Source organism: Leptonychotes weddellii, chromosome 7 (assembly GCF_054177405.1).
Source record: "Leptonychotes weddellii isolate Sample4059 chromosome 7, ASM5417740v2, whole genome shotgun sequence".
NCBI lineage: Eukaryota > Metazoa > Chordata > Mammalia > Carnivora > Phocidae > Leptonychotes > Leptonychotes weddellii.
This window is the reverse complement of record NC_138375.1, coordinates 92,285,750-92,301,690: the sequence shown is the minus strand read 5'-3', so window position 1 is coordinate 92,301,690 and position 15,941 is coordinate 92,285,750. Positions and strand designations below refer to the sequence as shown.

Here is a 15,941-nt window from a genome sequence, read left to right as displayed (position 1 = left end):
CATGCCTGGGCCCTAGTCCACAACGGTTGGGTCAATCTCTGGAGCTGGGACCCAAGGGTGAGTTTATTCAAAGCTCCCAGATGATTCTACTATACATCCATCCAAAGTAGAGAACCACTGGACTACCACTAGATACTAATACACATGGAATTGATTAATATCACTTACTAAATAAACCAGCTGGCTTGGGTTCACTTCCATGCCTCTTCTAAGGGCTTACTAGCCCTTTTAAACACTTACCTGCAAATTTTTAAAAACAGATCTTAGACAACTTTTAAATACATTGGCCTTCCCATAATTACAGAATTATACTGTGGAATTTATTAGTCTTCCTCATTTTGCAATGTGCAGTGCTCTGATTTGGTTAATGATTTCCTATGTTTGCTAAATCAAGTGTTTCTCAAAGTGCAGTCTGTGGGCTGTCTATCTCAGAACCACCTGATGCACTTCCTCAAGAAAAATGAAGATTCCCAGATGTACCTGGGACCTCTTGGATCAGAGCCTCGGGGGGTGGTGCCTGGGAGCGGGTGTTTTCAGCCAGCACCTGTAGCACTTTGTAAACATACTAGAGTGTAAGAGGAAAACCCTGTTCTGTTTAGACTGACTTGTGTGGCAGGTACCATAGCATCACAGCACTAGATATACCTGGGAGTGTGATAAACACCACCTGATCGGTGTCACCGACTGTGACATTTGTGCATAGTCCTTCTATTGCTATTTAAAAAAAAAAAAAAAGCATATTCCACTTTTACTTAATAGCCTCTTCTAAGCCAACTACGCTTTACTGGAGGAGAGCTGCTGAGTTTGTGTTTTGTTTTGGTTTTGGGTGATCCCCTCCTTTTTAATCATTTTAGTTGAATCCGTATAGATCTTGAAGTCAAGAACACTGGCTTTTCTCTGGCGAGCTTTGTAAACAAGCTTAACCTTGAGGACTTTTTCCAAGCTCTGAAACTACTCTTCTAGGTAATGGGTGGGGGAAACAATGTGGCCCCAAAGTCTAAGCTTGAATACAAAAACCCCATTCTGATATATAACTGACTCTCTACTGATAAGCCCAGAAGCCATGCACTGGTCCCTGGATTCCTTGGTACTTGGTTTTGCTTAGAAAACCTGTCTGGTATCTGGTTCATAAAGCCAATTCATTATTAGTAAACCAGTGGGTATAAAATCTTTTTAATATCTGACATAAAGCCGATTTCATGCACACAGCAACCCTCGTATTGCGTTAGTACTTACGTGACTTGTTCTGGCAAATCTAGAATTCAATTATGTTTTCTTTTTTTTTTTTTTTAAAGATTTTATTTATTTATCAGAAGGAGAGAGAATGAGTGAGCACAAGCAGGGGGAGTGGCAGGCAGAGGGAGAAGCAGGCTCCCCGCTGAGCAGGAAGCCCCATGTGGGGCTCGATCCCAGGACCCTGGCATCACGACCTGAGCCGAAGGCAGATGCCCAACCGACTGAGCCACCCAGGCACCCCTCAATTATGTTTTCTAACAGGTAGATTTTACTACAGAGGTTTTCGGAAATGGGAACTTATGAGTGAGAGATTTAAGTGATGACAAAGTTTAGTTTTCACAAAGCATGTTTCCTTCAAGGAGGAAAGTTTTCCTCCTTGAGCTTTATGATCATTTGAAACCAGGGAGGTTTTGTAATGTTGTCAAAAGCTGGCTTTCTCCAGAAGATGACTAGCTACCCCTAGCTGGCTCCCTGAGGTCATATTTTCCTGTTCCTAGTGATTCCTGGGACGATTTTGAGTCACTTTTGTAGTCTTGAACAAAATATAATTTTTTGAAAGGATTCTCACTTTTGCTTTATATTATATTAAGTAAAGAAATGAGATCATTAACCTTATGATCCACACGTGCACCTGAACACATTGCCTTTGGCCGTCAGATTCACCCATTCAGACGCCCCTTGGTTTCAGCTCATGTGCATTCGAGACAAACAGAATCTGGTTTAGGATAAAATGAGCTCATTTTCCTGGACAGAGGGAAAACCAAGCTTGCCAATCCTGGTCCTGATCTCACTCTTACATTGTTATGGTTCTGCTGCACAACCATGAAAGCTTGATCTATTTTAGAATTCAAATGTCAACTCTGGAATGCTATAAAATAATGATAATAATCTTTATAATAATAATAATTTCATAGTCATCCTTCCTAGAAAAAGCTGGAGAGACTGTCCATCATGTGTCATGCAAACAATAGCAAACATCTGGCGGCTCTATGTATCAGGCATTTTGCAAGTGCTTCATCTCCATTATTTCAGGTAGTCCCTACTACAAGCCTTGGAGTCTGTACTATTTATTATCCCATTTCATAGATGGAACTGAAGCACACAGGTATGCCCCAGGTAGCCACGGTCAGAAGAGCAGTTTAAACAGGTCTTCCTGACTCTGGAGCCCAGGCTCTTCCTACCTGATAGGTTAGGTTGCTTTTATAATAAAATTAAAATATTGTAACAACTAATATTAATGGAGCACTGGCTATGTGCCAGACCACGTAGATGCACTTTACATGTAATAAATCACCTTAACAAGAAACTATTATAATCACCATTTTGCAGATGAGGAATTGTGGCTGAAAGAGATTAAGTAACCTGCCCAAAGTCTCCCAACTAGGAAGTGGCAGAACTAAGTTCACTGGGCAGGCTTGCCCCAGCCCTCAGTATCCATCCCCCGGTCCTCTGTGCTCTTACAGCTGTGGAATGACTGTTGAGAATAACAGAGTCACAGAGATTCTAGCGAAAATGCAAATGGTCAGTGATGTGCAGCTATCTCTCCTGGGCACATGAGAGGAAGAAGGCTCTCACCTGCGGCTCTCACAGCTGAGACCAGACATGAAAGAGAAGCAAGACTAATTTCACCAGAGCTGCAGGGCAGGGACCTGAGGCACAGACTAAGGGTCAAATGCAACAAAGAAATACGGGGACAATGGACAGACGCAAGGTGGCTGGGCAGACAGGAACAACCAGATCTAAGGTAGAAGGACTACATTCGGGTAGCAAGACAGAGTAGGCAGGCTTGGGAAGACAGCCACCGGCAAGACTCTGAGTCCAGGGAGGAGGGAGGCAGAACCCACTCGGGATTGGGAAGAAAACCCATGGAATGAGGGGGGAAGGACGAACTCTGCCGCTGAGCTCACGAGACTCCCGATCAACTAAGTTAATCCATCCCTGACTAAATAAAAACCATGATCATCTGGACTTTATTTGTAATCTCTTCCCTATAGAAATAGATAAAGAAGTCTATCATCCTCCCTTGCAGAGCTCACTAACATTCCCATTTGCCATTTACCCAATTTACTTTGACTGGAACAGCCGTCCACTGAATTCATTAAAGGTTTCTGTTGTGAGACTGTCTTGACTCTGGTTAGCATCTTCAATAAAACATGTCTCACTTTGTTCTCTCTCAGTCAATCTCCCTGGACACCCCACATAATCATCCTTTTGTAAACAGAGCAGGCTTTGAAGCCGCTAGGAGTCCTGCAAGGCTGTGAGAGAGAGAATGAGCTACAGGCTCCCTAGTGGAAACCGGAGCTGAAAATCTTTCATAACCTTCATTGTTTTTCCTGATTGTGAAAGTAGCGAGTGTTCTTTGTAGAAAATACACCAAGGCATCAAGAAGAAAAACTATTGTCCAACAGATGCAAACATAACATCTGGTTTAGAGCATTTAGGGGTGGGGGTATATATTTTTTAATTTTTAGCAGTAAATTTTGTGCAGTTTTATTTCCCGTTTTTTCTTTGACATAGATGCAGAGGGTTTCCCATGTCACATCAGTGTTCACTCTAAGCATTTTCAGTGACTCCGTATTACATTATATATTTGTATCATCTGTTCTTTTGAGTGTCTGGTACTTTACATGTAAGGGTTTCTTTTTTGCCTTTTTAGATGAGGCTGCTGTGTTTGCTTTAGGGTTACATATTCAAACCCTTCCTTACCCATTTCCTCTCTATGCTTCCTGAAATTTAAGACACTAGTTCTGAGACCCAGAAGACCCTGCTAAATAAGCACAGGAAAATAGAAATTCTAGGTCTTTGTCCTGAGTTCTGCCATCAATTCCCTCAGCAACTGTGGCCAAATCCCCCTTCCCTGTGTGTCATACTCCACATCTGTCATGTTGCGCTGTCTAATTCAAACATACAGCACTTTGGTAAACAAGAAGATTCCACCTGGCCAGCATGGCACCGAACGGCAGGAGAGCCGGGATTTCCGGCAGACCCAACAGTCAAGGCGGAACGTGCCAGGCTTTGTCCTAAAGCACAGCACACCCATTACTTCCTTTGGTGCTCCCAACATCCCGTCAAGTGGGAACGATTATTATCCACATGTGGTAGAAGAGGAAACTGAGGCTCCAGGAGGCAGAGGCCTAGCAAGTACCAAGAGGGGGCTTAAACCTAGCCTGGGCTCCCAGGCCCCAGTGACGGCCGTAGCTCCTACTAGGGGAAAGCGCTCTTCCCAAAAGACTTTGAGCTCTGTGACTACGTCCTGTGAGAGCGTGTTTGACCAGCTGCTTTTCAAAGACAGGACATCTGTCTGCACAGTTTAGAAGCCAGCGGCAGATTGTACACGAGGCACCTTTTCTTCAATGTTCGAATCAGGTAGGAAGCGCTGAGAACAGACGGTGTGTCTCGGGAAAGAACAATGGCCCTTCAGACACAAGTCTGGAGAACTGAGACAACTCTAGGATCCAATTTTTTTTTTAAGATTTTATTTATTTGTCAGAGAGAGAGCACAAGCAGGGGGAGCGGCAGGCAGAGGGAGAGGAAGAAGCAGGCTTCCCGTGGAGGAGGGAGCCCTATGCGGGACTCGATCCCAGGACACTGGGATCATGACCTGAGCCGAAGGCAGACGCCCAACGACTGAGCCATCCAGGCGCCCCTAGGATCCAATTTTTAAAAGAGCCCCAGATCCTGATCTTTCTGAGGACCCTAGTCTTCATGATCTTTCCTGAGTATGTTAACTGTGAAAACATATACCTCTTTAACATCTGCCTTGTCCTGCTTGTCCCCTGCACGGGGAAATGGTATTTTGAGTTTTTGTGACCAGCCCACAGACAGGTCTATTTTTGTGACTCCAGACGCATCCCTCCCTTTTCCCTCAGCACCCCTCCTCCCCTCTGTCAGCCCCTCCCTCCTGCCCCCACACACAAAGGCCCTCAGGGCCACGTCAGAAGAGAGCCTCCCTGCCCCCAGCATGACTCACGCACAGAGCCACCAGCACAGAAAAGAACGTCACAGAACCAGCCGGCTGCCATCCTTCCGCCTGAGCTTCCACTCCTGCAACTGACCCTCCGCTGGGCCTGCTACTATCTCTGCTCAGGCAGAGTGACACCCACGTCTTTCGGGAAGAGGAAGAAGACGGGGAGCAATGGTGGACAGCTTTGGCCTGCTGGAATGAAAGCCGCGCTGCCCGATTCCGCAGCCACCGGCCCTGTGTGGTCAGGGAGCACTTGAAATGTGTCTGGTCCCGAAGGAGATGTGCCACCCCTGTATAGTACACACCAGATTGCAAAGATTGTACATGAAGAAAAGAATGGAAAATAGCCGAGGAATCATTTTTAAATTCTGTATGTGTTGAAATGATAATGTGTTGGGTATGTTGGGTTCAGCAAAATACAGTATGAAAACCGGGCTCACCTGTTTCTTTTTACTTTTGTAATCTGGCGACTGAAGAATGTAGACGGTGTACGACGTGGCTGATACAACTACTCTATTGTATGTGTCTTGGGCCGGACTGGAGTTATTAGCGCCTCTGATGCCTCGAGTAGGTCGGACAAGACTGCAGTTTGCTGCCTCTGCCTTGGCCGCCATGGGCCCGTCAGGTCTCACCTCAACCCAGCTCCCGCCTCAGGGGCTCGGTCTTTAGGTCCATCTGGATGCGTTTGAAAGGAACCTGTCTCAGCACATAGCAATTCTGGGGCATTGGTCTTTTTCGGGTCTCTAAAAGCCCACCCCGCCCGGCTAGCTCAGTCGGTAGAGCATGAGACTCTTAAAAGCCCACCCCCTCCCTGCCCTCTGCTGAGGTGAGGGGTTAGGAGGTGAAGGACACAATCTTTATTTTCAGAGACGTCTTTCTTCAGGGTGGACAAATCACTCCCATGTGGCCCACACCCTAGCTCTGGGTCCCTCCAGTGCAATCCTTTTTCCTTTCCTCTTCCTAAAACAGAAGGCCACAGCTTAGGAAAGGATCTGTAAGGGAAAGAGGCCTCCTTTGGCCAAGCCCACCATCTCCTGATCTACAAGAAGAGCACAGGGGACAGCAATACCCAGGAAGACATGGCAGAGCAGACTGCTCTCTGGCCATATCCCACAGAATCCTCGAAGAGGCCTGTCTCCAGGGCACTACTCCGGAAGCTTCAGCAGCAGCTTGAGAAACTCCATGGTCCTTGAGCACCGTCGTGCCAGGCGCTGGCTGGCACCAGCAACATCAGCACCCTTGGAAATGTAGATTCCAAATGCCCTGAATTAGAATCTTGACTGTGAGCCCCAGGAATCTGTGTCTACAGGGTCCTCGGGTGACTTGTGTTCACTTTAAAGTATGAGCGATACTGCTAGAAGTGACCTCTGTGGCTTTGGTGTAGTCCGCACCCACTTACTCTTCTTCTAGGAACACCCTCTGATGTGCTTTAAGAAAGTACCCGTGTCCCAGTCTCAGGAGGTCGAGCTGGCACTGCCCTGTTCCTTTCTTTCCAAAAAGTGCATGTGACCTGGACCTGGCCAGTCACAGCCTCGGGAGCATCCGGAATCTGTTGCAGGTGACCCCTGGAGTGGGCTGAGGGGACATGCACGGTATCAATAGAATCTGCTACAGTCTCCCTGTAAGATTTCATGTAGGTAAAGTTTCTTCTGCTGATGACACATTTGAACATCACTGGACCAGATGACCTCCAAGGTCTCTTCCAAGCATGGGGCTCCTCTGTGGTCCCGTGCCTCTCAAGCTCCCCACGGGCATGCCTCTGAGGGATGAGCAGGCATAGGAGATGCTGCTGTGTCCTCAGAGAGAGAGTAAGGGTCGTCCTTTGAGGAAGGCAGTGTCCTCTCTAGAATCCTGTCTGCTCACTGGGGGAAGGTTTCTGACGCAGCTCTAAACTCTTTAGATGCCACAGGGTGAACACAGCTGGGGTAACCCTTTCCATGACTGTTCATCCTGAAGTCCAGGCCTTAGAATACAGCCTCAGATAATGCCAAAGGGCTAACCGATCCCCGCTTTCTAGGCCTCCCTATGAATCCTGGAATCTTGTACGTTACTGAGTTAGCTGCCCAAGCATCTCTCACCAGGCAAAGCTGGGGCAGGGTGGGCTGTGGTGAGGGGAAAGATCCTCCTCAGTCAGGCCTGAATGCAATACCCTCTCCCACTCCCTCTCCCCTGCTCCCAATCCCTCTCCCACTCCCGCTCGCTCTCCCCTGCTCCCCCTCCCTCTCCCGTTCCCTTTCCCTCGTAGAACTTCAAGCACAGCAGAGCCTCCCAGCCTCAGGCCCTGCAGAGTGTCACTGCAGCTGTCACTTAGGACTGTTGTGAAGATTAGGATAGTATATGGGAATGCTTCTGGCGCATAGAAGATACTCAGGGATAGGCAGTAGCTGCGATCTGGATCGTCTGGGCTTGGTGTGGAAGGCTCCAGATTACTGGGAGAGGTACTGCCCTGGCTTCTGCAGACAGGTCAAATACATCCAGGTCTGGAGAAGCCAATCAAGGAGAAAATGGAAGACAGATCAACAAAGAGAAAAGATCATTTGGGTTTATCGATTTGAAGTCTCAGAAAAGAACTATTATTCGGGCGACCAGAAGAGAGGATTTTTTGCTCAGCTCGAGAAAATAACTAAATGGAGCCGGAGAATATAGGTTCTCTCTGTGAAAAGAGACTCTTTCAAGAACTTGATTAGTAGCAGAGAGATTTCAGGAAGAGCCATCTTTTGAACTGACTGAAGCCAAATTTTTCTACATCCTGCACGTACCTGTTATTACCTGCCGGCATTGTACATGTCCTTGTGATGGCCTCTTTCCTGATTGAAGCTGTGTTTATCATGCTTGAGACAACTAGCCTGAGACTCTGTGCCTAACTTCAGAGGAAGCCCTGCAAGGCGAAGGAAAGAAACTTTCGGGTTATGCTGCTGGATCTTTTTTAACATTGTGGCCTGGGACAAGTCATTTCACGTGTCCGACTAGATTAAAACTTCTATAAAATGACTAGCGTGAACCAGAAGATCTCCAGGGCCCCTTCCAGCTCTATCAGGATTCCAAGTGCAGATCCTGAAAAGGGGCCAGTGTGCACAACCAATGTGGCAGCTCCAAGCAGCCCTTGCCCTCCAGAGCCAGAGAACACAGCCTCTGGGAAGCATGCCTCTGGGACCAGAGCCACGCCCTGCTCCTTTCCAGGCCTGTTTGACTTAGCCCATTGGGGAATGCCAGCCAGAAGCCCCCTTAGTGCAGAGTGATGACAGAAGGCACCAAGGCCTCTCTTCTTAGGCTTCAAGCACAAAAATTTTGAGCCCTGAGCACGTTTCCACTGCCTTCTGCCACCCCCACCCATTCCCCTAGAGACAGCTGCAGCCTGGTACTTGTAGCTAAGAACCTTAGAAGGGACAGCTCCTGCCAGATGGATGAGGCATCCTCACCTTGTGCTTCTCCCTGCTTCCCCCAGAACCAGGCCTTTTTAGGGGACATGGGGACCTCCTACAAGCCCCCCTCTCTCCCAGAAAGGGGAGAGATACACAGGGTCTCTGTAAAGGATATCTGCCATGCATCTAGCCCTACACAACAAGGCTAGAGCAAACCACACTTCCATCCACCTTCCCCTGAGAGCCCAGATGGTGTGCAGTTGGGCTCTGCTGATAGGCCTTTCTTTCCACAGCTAAGGAGAAAAAATACCTGAAGGCTAAACAACATCTTTTATGACTATTGCCTTCTGTCTAGAGCCTCTAGAGCAGAGCTGGGAGTGGCTGGTTATTATGGCTGGATTCTCCAGCTATTTAGACTTGACTCTCTATGAGAACAAATTTCAAATAATGCCCAGCTGAATGCAGGACCCAAAGCAAGGATTTAACTGTGGTATCACTGAGGAACCCATGAGGGAATTGGATATGGCAGCTCCAGATTCTTTTCTAGCCCCACAAGGGTTGGCAGCTGCCCAACATTTGGGGCTTAGAAATTGCTTCTGGAACTGCTCAGTATGGCTGTGGGTTTCTCTCTTCTCTTGGCTGGGCTGTTACACTGTCTTTATGGGTTTTTACACAGCTTTTGGTGAAGTTTTAAAATTTTTAGGTAGTTTCCCCTTCTTTTTTCTCTCCAGTGACCATTGAACACGAGAAACAATGGTCTATATCCCCAGGAGAATTGAAAACAGCATCTCAAAGAGATATTTGCACAGCCATATTCATAGCAACATTTGTCACAATAGCCAAGAGGTAGAAGCAACCGGAGTGTCCATGAACCGATGAATGGATAAGCAACATGTTGTGTGTTCACCAATGGAATACTATTCATCCTTAAAAAGGAAGGAAATTCTGACAAATGCTACAACATGGATGAACCTTGAGGATATTATGCGGAGGGAAAAAAGCCAGTCTCAAAAAGATCAATATAATATGATGACACTTACATTAGATATCTAAAACATTCAAATTCATAGAGATGGAAAGTAGAATGATGGTTGCCTGGGGCCAGGGGGAGTGGGAACGAGGAATTGTTTAATGGGTATGGAGTTTCAGTTTTGCAAGATGAGAAGAGTTCCGGAGTTTGCACAACAGTGTGAATGTACTTAACCCTACTGAACTGTGCACTTAAATGGTTTAAATGTCAATTTTATGTTTTGTGTAATTTCCCACAATTAACAATTTTAAAAAGAAAGAAACAACAGTGGCAGTAGATGAGGTACGTGATAAAGCAAGTCCGGGGACGGGGGGAGGGTTCCATTTTTATGCTTCCCAACTGTTCTGGTGGCAAGGCCATGGTACAAGAGTACTTGACATTCAAGTGTGTCTCAGGCTGAACCCTTGCAAAGAGGGGAGCCGTTCTTCTCCACAGCCCACGGCTGCACCCAGCGTCAGTCAGAATGTACCCTTTCCCACTTAGGCTCCACCCAGGTCACTGAAGCCTTCTCTGCACGAGACCCCTGAACCCACACCTGAATGACCCACTGTCAGCACTGAGATACGAATACCTAGTGATGTGTTACCCCCTGTATGAAAGATCACAGACATCCCCTATTTCCACTCTGGTTCAGACCTACAAGGAAACTTGCCACCAAGGAAGCAGTGGATAGAATGTTGTCCTGCCACTCACTCAAGGCCACAATCACTGCCGAATGCTGCTGCTGCTGCTTCTTTTTCTTCTTCTTCTTCTTCTTCTTCTTCTTCTTCTTCTTCTTCTTCTTCTTCTTCTTCTCCTTCTCCTCCCCCTCCCCCTCCCCCTCCCCCTCCTCCTCCTTTCTAACTTTCCTACCAGCCCCCCAAGAAATAACACAGTGGTAGAGTGGTTCAGAATGGCTGCCAAAGGAGGCAGGCTCTATAAGCAGTGGTCCTGCCTTTTATTTATTGTTTTGATGTGAGCACATTCTTTAACTCTTCTAACATTCATCTTAGATAGGGATCATGATATAGGTACGTGTTTGAGTTTAGGGAGGATTAAATGAGATTCTGCTCAGGAGCCCTTATTCCAAAGCCTGCACGCAGTAAGTTTCTGATAAATGAGGACTGATGCTCTTTTCTTGAGCCAGCCGAATGCTACCCACTTCCAAGTACCAGCTCCAGCCCCTTCCACTCCATCAAGTCCTCCAGGAGCCCACCATAAAACAAAAGCCCACCAGGAACTCTTCTAGAACACCAGTTAGCACCCTTCGTCTTTTTGGCAACTCTTCAGGGCTCGGGCCTCGTCAGGCCCCTCCACACAGCGGGGTGCAAAGCATTAAGAGCTGTCATTCTTAGAACTCCCAAATATACAGGAATCATAAGCAATAGCCTGTGGATTACACACGTTAACAGATAACGCAGGGGCTCAAAACATGGTCTTGTTCATTCCTGCAGCTTGGATTAACCTTCTTGTATTCTATGATTTGAGGTATACCAGAAAAGGCTGCCACCCCCAAATCTCCCCACACCTGTGCAGAGGTCCTTTTTTGGGTTCATCTGTCTCCCTGCTCCCTCTTCTTTCAAATGTAAAATCTTTGCTGGGAGAGATCTCACACTCATCTTACCTGAATGAGTTTCCTGATTTTTCTGAGATAGTATTTTTAATTGCAAATTAAAGCAAGGGAGGTGAATCCCCGAGAAAACCTAATATTCTTTATAATCAATCCATCTGTTCATTCTGCCCATTTGTCCACTCATTCAGTAAGCTTTTCTTGAATACCTCCTCTGTGCCAGGTACTGTTTGCCCCTGCAGGGCTGGCTCTGCTGGGAAAGCCCTCTTCAAGATTCTGAACAGGGAATTCTCCAGTCTTTCCAATGCTCCTTTGGCAGCCAGTGTATCAAATATCTCTGACTGGTTACAAGGGAAATATAAAGTCATTCGATTGAGCAACTTTAATTCAAGGGCAGTGATTTATTTATATCTTACCCTGAGTACCTCCTATGTTTCCTGGCATATGGTAGGTTGGTAAGGTTAAATGGATGGATGGATGGATGGATGCATGGATGGATGCATGGATGGATGTTTTAGATAACATGAATGTTAATTTGAGTTCCCCAGAAGCAGATCCTGAGATAAGGATTTGAGTGTAAGACATTTATTTGGGAGGTAATCCCAGGAAGTGCTGATAAGGGAGACCGGTGAAAGAAGAAAGCCAACAAACGGTGTGTTATCAGGCAGGCTATCATTCTGATAAGCATCTGAAGACTTACCAGGCATTGAACACTGACTGTCTCCTTTGGCTTCCTTTCTCCCTGCTTAAGTGAATGATCATGGAATTCAGATGTTCTAAATAAGGATGAGAATGCACAAATATTATACATGTTGGTTGCCTTCAAATTAGGGAGCATCTTCTTTACCATCCCTTAAGACCAGGGACTTCTTGGAGATGGCCCAAGATCTTGGGTGAATTCAGTATGTTCTTGGGCAGATTTAAGTAAAGTTTCTAGAAAATTTATCTTTTTCATATGTAAAGAAATAGGTTTGTTCAAAGTCACTCACATATTTCAGGATAGGAGTTACTTTTAACACTACCTGAGTTCATATCCCATCATCACTTCTTAGCTCTGTGACCTGGAGCAGGCTACCTGAACTCCCTTTACCTCAGTTTCCCCATCTGCAAAATGGCAGTAATAATATCATGTGTCTCAATAGGGATGTTGAAGTGATTGAGTGAGGCTCCATTTGTTAAGTATTTATCAGCCACTGGCAAAGAGTAAGTGCTCAATAAGTGCAAACTATTCTTATTATTGCTTGGAATGAGTAAAAATGTATGCTAGGTGAATTTAAAAATTCTGATTCCTTTAACATTATTAAAAATACAACCATAACGGGAACATGCAGATGGATAAAACAGTCCGGGTTTCTAATAAACGTTTTGAGCATTTGTAAGCACTCTACTAAGAAAAAAGATGATTCAAGTTCATCATCTCATGTCGACAAACCTGAAATAAAAAACTTAATTCTGTTAATTTAATTCTCTGGTTGTCAATCCTTAAAGACACCAGGATTTAAGGGTATTTCAAACTCAGCTTTCCTATGGAGGGCATACAAAGAAAAGACAGGTTTGGGGCACCTGGGTGGCTCAGTCAGTTGAGCGTCAGACTCTTGATTTCAGCTTAGGTCATGATCTCAAGATGTGAGATTGAGCCCCACATCGGGCTCTACAACTCAGCAGGGACTCCACTTGAGATTCTCTCTCCCTCTCCCTTAGCCCCTCCCCCACTAATAAATAAATAAATCTTCAAAGAAAAGGCAGGTTTAGTCAGCTTCTCTTGGTATACACTGGGAAAGATTAATGGGTGTCTTGTGTTTTAACATTAAGGTCTCATTTGTTAGATTTCCATGACCTTAACATCTTGACATTTAGGGGGAAAAATTAGGTCTTTTTCTGCACTCTGCTCCACATCTATTCAATAGATCAACTAGAAATTGTGTTCAGCCACTAGTAACTATGACTTAAAATATTGTTTTAAATCAAACAGATTTTTCCCCCTTATAAAATAAGAGTGGAGTTAAACAGTCCAAATCAGATATGGTGACTCCAAAATGTCATGAAGGATCTAGGCTCCTTCCAGCTCCAAGGTGTGATCTCTGTTCTGATGTTCATAAGATGGATACTGGAGCTCCAGTCCTCACTTCAGTGCTCCAGGTAAAGAGAAGGAAAATGCAGGGAAACGACAAGTGGGACCTTCTGGCTGAGTCATCCCCCTTTAAAAAGCTTTCCCTGTAAGCCCCACTCAGTGACTTCCAACTATATTTCATTGCCTATCCCCCTTCCCCCACCACATACACACCTCTAAAAAGAAGGCTGGGGTGTTTTAGTGGGCATCTTACCACACCCAACAATATAGGGATTCTGTCAGTAAAAAGAAAGGGAAAGATTATACTGCTTAGAGATCTAGCAATCTTTGCCAGTGTGAGCTCTTAATAAACTGTTGTTCAGAAAAAGACAAAAGGAGGGCCACCTGGGTGGCTCAGTTGGCTAAGCATCTGCCTTCAGCTCAGGTCATGATCTCAGGGGTTCTGGGATAGAGTCCCGTGTCGGGCTCCCTTCTCAGTGGAGAGTTGGCTTGTCCTTCTCCCTCTGTTCCTTCCCCTCCCCCCGCTCGTGCTATTGCTCTCTCCCTCTCTCTCTCTCTCTCAATAAATAAATAAAATCTTTTTTTTAAAAAAGACAAAAGTAGGGGTGCCTGGATGGCTCAGTCAGTTAAGCATCCAATTCTTAATCTCAGCTCAGGTCTTGATCTCAGGGTCATGAGTTCAAACACTGCTTTAGGTTCCATGATGGGCATGGAGCCTATTAAAAAAAAAAAAAAAGACAAAAGGAGAAGGAGAATAAATAACCTGCACACTTATCCCTTTGGCCTTCTTTGAGCTCCTTGAGGCCAGGATCTGTGCCCCATTCATCATTGTGTCCCCAGGGCCTAACTCAGTACCTAACACACAGTAAGTGTTCAATAAACAGGAGTTTGATGATTGAACTGAAAATGAAGTGTGGATATAAAATTAGACTGATTTTATATCCTTGTGTACAAATCCCCCTCCTGAATCCAGATACTTGGCCTGCAATGAACTACTCTCACAACAACTCAACAAGAGAGTATTTTAAGTATCATCATTTCATAGATGAGGAACCTCACGCTAAGAAAGCATAAGTCACATGGCCCAGGTGAGACATCATCAGGGCATGGCCAGCGGATGAAGTCACCAAGCCTACGGAGGGCTCCCATCAAAGTGGAAAGGACCCAGTGCTCAGCAGGGAGCGGCAGAGCGGCCTCAGCACAAGCAGGGCAGCCAGGCAGCTTCCTGCCCTCTGAATCCTCTCAGCCAGCCTCCCTGCCTACCACACCAGCCCTGGCCTGCATGGCCAGTGGCCCTACCCCACAGGGCACAATGAGCTAGAAGGATTATCTAATTTTCTTCCTGTTTTACAGATGAGGACATTGGATTCCCACAGAAGTTAGGCTTCTTATCCTGGGTCACACAGCTCAAAGAGAGGAAAGTGGAGAACCAGGGGTACCAACTCCCAGTCTCGTGGGAAATGGAACCCCAAGTTTCCATCAGCACCAACCTCTCAAGAAATCAGTGTGATTGCCTGGAAGCAGGACTAAGAGGAATGTTGCTCTGTTCAAGATACGTCTTTCCACCACCCCCGGCCAACACATTCCACTTCTGGAATATTTGTGACCGGCAAGTGCAGAGTAGGCTTGCAGGCTGCAGATTTCAGTAGCACTTGGGAGAGAGGAGGCACTAATAAAAATTTGGGGGTGGAGAACATTAAGTACATCACCACCCCTCCATTTGCTCCTCTAGGAGCAAACACCTCAGCCTTGGCCCCATAGATGGCAGATGCAAGTAGTAGTTGGGTGACCAACCATCCTGGTTTGCCAGGCCCATCCTGGTTTAGGACTGAAAATCCTGCATCCCAAGAAATTGCTCAGATCCTGGCAAACAAGGGCAGTTGTCCACCCATGATACCTCTGTTATTTCTCATGGGCCATACATTTAAAGACTTTCAACAGAACCTGGGAGAAGGGGGGAAACAAGGAGGAACCAAAGGTAGCTGGTCTATCCCATTGGATCCAACCCAGCAAAGAGTGATTTGTTGAGTGCCACATTGATAACAGGCACTGCAGCATGTCCTGCCCGGATGTGGGACAATTACTGTTTCCTGGGCACTCGCCCCATGCCAAGCAGAAGGGCTTCTTGTGGATGAACACATTAATCCTCACAGCACCCCTAGAAGGCAGATCCTATTGTCGTTTTTCCACTTGCAGAGAGCGATCTGAAGCACGGGGAGATGAAGGAATGTGCCGGAAGTTAAACAGCAGAAGGGCATCAGAGGCACGGTTTGAGCCTGGCAGAGGGACTTCAGGGTGTGCGTGCTCCCTTCTCCTTTGCCCTGCCTCCCACGGGGGAGATAGAGGCTCCCTCGTCACTCAAGAAGCCATAGCCTGGTGCTTGCTTTGGCAGCACATATACTAAAATTGGGAACGATACAGAGAAAATGAGCATGGCTCCTGAGCGAGGATGACACACAAATTCGTGAAGCATTCCGTATGTTGTGCAGTTCCCCAGCGAGATGCCACCCTTTGTGGCCCAGGTCGGAGGAAACGATATGAGTCAAAGCCCAACGTGTGGCAGTGAATCATGCAATTGTGACATTTCACTGGAAAAATACTCCTGTAAAGCAGTCTATGACATGTGAGCGAAGCTGAGTTACACCTGAAATTTTATGAGCAAACGTGTCATTTCTGCCTATCTCAGAAATGAGAAAATGTCAACTTAAAAAAAAAGAAGAAGAGGCCAG

The 15,941-nt window shown here is 46.2% G+C and overlaps 1 non-coding gene across 1 annotated transcript; it reads left to right on the top strand.

Moving 5' to 3' along the window:
* The first annotated feature begins 15,588 nt into the window (after nt 1–15,588).
* LOC115938137 (U6 spliceosomal RNA) lies at nt 15,589–15,696 on the top strand. Its single transcript, XR_004073331.1, has one exon. It is a non-coding gene; the product is annotated as a U6 spliceosomal RNA (small nuclear RNA).
* The last annotated feature ends 245 nt before the right edge of the window (nt 15,697–15,941 follow it).